This window comes from Dipodomys ordii, unplaced genomic scaffold, assembly GCF_000151885.1.
Source record: "Dipodomys ordii isolate 6190 unplaced genomic scaffold, Dord_2.0 Scaffold33, whole genome shotgun sequence".
Classification (NCBI taxonomy): domain Eukaryota; kingdom Metazoa; phylum Chordata; class Mammalia; order Rodentia; family Heteromyidae; genus Dipodomys; species Dipodomys ordii.
Window position 1 is genome coordinate 8108677 of NW_012267249.1, and position 3334 is coordinate 8112010.

At 41.5% G+C, this 3334-nt stretch overlaps 1 protein-coding gene across 1 annotated transcript in view; it reads left to right on the forward strand.

The window, feature by feature from the left end:
• The window catches only part of Cmpk1 (cytidine monophosphate (UMP-CMP) kinase 1, cytosolic), a 29913-nt gene that overhangs the window by 393 nt on the left and 26186 nt on the right, over window positions 1-3334 (forward strand). The gene's annotated exons all lie outside the window — the stretch shown is intronic.

Consider the following 3334-nt stretch of genomic DNA (forward strand, 5'->3'; position numbering starts at 1 on the left):
GGCCTCCGCGCCGTCCGCGCGGTCCCGGCACCGGGGCGCCCGCGCGCGGCTCATTTCGGGGGGGTGCTCAGTCCTCTGTGCGGCGGGGAGGGACTGCTCCCGGACGCTTTGTTCCCGCGCGGCTCCTTCCTGACATTTTGGAGACTCGATGAGTCTCAGGGGGATGCCGGAAGAAGGTTCTGGTGGGGTCAGCCTCGGGGACCCGGCTCACGGAGGGCAGGGTGGGACCGAGCGCGGGCTTGACTAGCAAGGGAGCCCGCGTCCTCTCCCGCAGGCCCGGAACCTCCCAGTCGGCGTTTAACCGGCCTGTACCCCCAGAAGGGAGCTCTTTCGGGAAAGGTCCTGCTCCGCACGTCCTGCGGGCTCTCCAGGCCCCGCCCACCCCAGGCTTCTGGGCCGGGACAGCCCTGGAGCTCATACCGCCTAGCAGTTACCAACTCAGGCTTCAACCCTTGGCCCTGTTGCCAGCTCACGCTTTGTCCTTGGAGAGTCACTTCCTCTCAACGAGCCTCACTGCTTCCCAGTATTAAGATATGGGGCTCTGCACCTAGATTGACTGAGAATGTCCCAAATGTTAACCACGGTGGTGTTACTAGTTTTTGCTTTGTTTTGCTTTGCTTTAAGGCGTGGTAGGTTTGCCACTTAATTCTGTCAACAGTTTTCTGTGTGGAGTGGTAGATTCACTGTTAGATGCAGGGATACTTTGAGTAAGGCTGAGTGGGTAGCATGGATGGGAAAACAAGACACCAAGAACCAGTGGTGGGGCAAAATACCCCCCAGTTACTGAAAATTCAGTGATCAACAGACGTTTTTGACCCAGGAACATTCTAAAACAGTTTGACATGTCCTATATTCACTGGGCTTTTACTTCTCTCCTACCTTCCTACAATCAGCTCCTGTCCTATATTGTATTATCTCTGGAGTATCCAGGAAAAGTGGGATGTGTTCTATAACTGTATTTATAGCTACTGATCATTTTAGGACCTAGTTCAACCAAACAAGAAATACATGCTATTATTTTTGTGACTTTTCAGTTTTTAAAAGACTGCTGATATTGTGCACACCTGTAGTCCTGGCACCTGGGAGGTTGAAGCAGGAGACCAAATAATTTAGACTCAAATAGATGTGGGTTTAAATCCCTATTCTGTCATTACTGTTTCTCTAGTCTCAGAAAAGTTTCTATTTATAGCTTCATTTCCTTTGTAAAATGGGAGAAAATAGAAGAACCTAAGTTATACAGTACCTTTTTTTTTTTTTTTCTGGTGCTGGTACTGGGGCTTGAACTCGACCTCAAACTTATTGCTCATCTGGTGCTCAACCACTGGGGTCACACCAGTGGTCTGGCATTTGGCTGATTTTTTTGGAGATGGAATCTCACAACTTTTTTGTCCTGTCTGCTTCAAACCTCAGTCCTCTAGGTCTCAATTCCTGAGTAATGAGGATTACAAGGGTAGCTTTGTAATGGCACGTGTAAATGTTAAATGAGGTAAAATATCTGGCACACACAGACACATGCAAATAATTTTTTCTCCACTTCAAACTTATTGATTTATTGTATTAGTTATTTTTATTTTGAAGTGGATTTAAAGTTTGATTTATGACTTTTATATTTAAATGCACTTAAATATTTTGTTTCTGAATCATGTGTCTTTAAATATACACACTCAACCTAATAATATTCATTATTCCACTGTACTAAAAATAAGCTATATGTCTCATAAATACCTACTTTACTCTGTTAAAATAAAGATTCTACCATGAGATATGTCTATAATGAGTTATTTAAAATTTCAGCAATTACATGTCACATCTTACTCCCTCTCGTATTTTGGCTCAATATTATACATGTGATCATAAGTCAATTGCCAAGAGACTGTAATTTTTGAAATTGCATTTTTTTTCTCTCATAAATGTGTGTGTTGTTGTTGTTGTTGAACTATTATCTATCATGCCAAGGCTAATTCATCTCAAGGTACCTGAAATGTGGGCTGAAGTAGCATTATTTCTTTGGGGAAATAGCACTGATTTTCATCTCAGGCTGGCAGCAAGTTTTTTTGTTTTGTTTTGTTTTTTGAGACAGGGTCTATCATGTAACCCAGGCTAACCTGGAACTTGCAGCCTCCTGAGTGCTGGGATTACAGATGTGTACCACAGCCAGAAGTCCATCTCTTGAGTTTTGGCTGTAGAACTTGAGGATGGATATCTTGTCGGGGACAGGGCTTAGTTGGAAGGAAGCTGATACTTAATCTCTTGAAGTAGTTTTGCTCCACGAATTGCTTGCTCTCTGAGAAGGAAAAGGCAAATCTGATATAGTATCTTCTGTAAGTATTGCTGTTAGAAGAAAATATTTAGTGGAGGTTTAGGGAGTGACTTTCCCTGCTTATTTGTACTGGACTTTTTCAATCCAGTACTGTCATTTTAACATTTTTTTAAATTAAGCTTTATTTATATATATTTTGGCCCAAAAGAAATGGCACTGTAACAAAACAAAAAAAAAAAAACACTTATCTTTGAAAATAACCACAATTTGCATGTATTGGTTGGAAAGAGTATTTAAACCTCTTCAGTATTTAAACTTTCAGATTGTTAACATTTAGCTTACATAAATAATGAATAACGTGTATCCATACTAAATTAATTGCTTTCTGTGCTTTCAGAAAGCCTATTTGTCATCTATGTCATGACTTCCTCAGGGATTGTATAGATGATTCTTGCTTTTCATGGATAGCCTACTTACTGGACTTAGGTATTGACTTTAAGTAACTTGACTGTATTTATCTTTGTGACTCCATTGTTGAATGTTGTATTTGATAATGATACTCTTAATGAGTATTGGTTGAATATTGATATGTTGACTGAAGACATTAATTTATCCCAAAGATGATACATTTACAAGATTCAGTCCCAAGGGGGCGCCCAAGTAGCTGTTCTCCCAACTTTCTGTACTTAAAATATGAATGAGACCTTCCTCTCTCCTTCAGATTTCTTGTGCAATACTCTGTTTACTCTCATTGAATTAATAAGTAAGCCAAAAAGATTTTCAAAAATTCATAATTGTAAATTCCCAGAATAGATCTAGCTTCTCTTGAGAAGCTAAATAGGAAAAATCTGCCTAACATTAGGTCTGGTGTTTAAGAATAGAAAAATAAGCTGGGAAGGTGGCTCAGTGGTAGAGCGCTTGCTTTGCATGCATGAGGCCCTGGGTTCGATTCCTCAGCACCACATAAGCAAAAACAAAAAAGCCAGAAGTGGTGCTGTGGCTCAAGTGGTAGAGCACTAGCCTTGAGCTGAAGAGCTGAGGGACAGTGCCCAGGCCCAGAGTTCAGGCCCCACG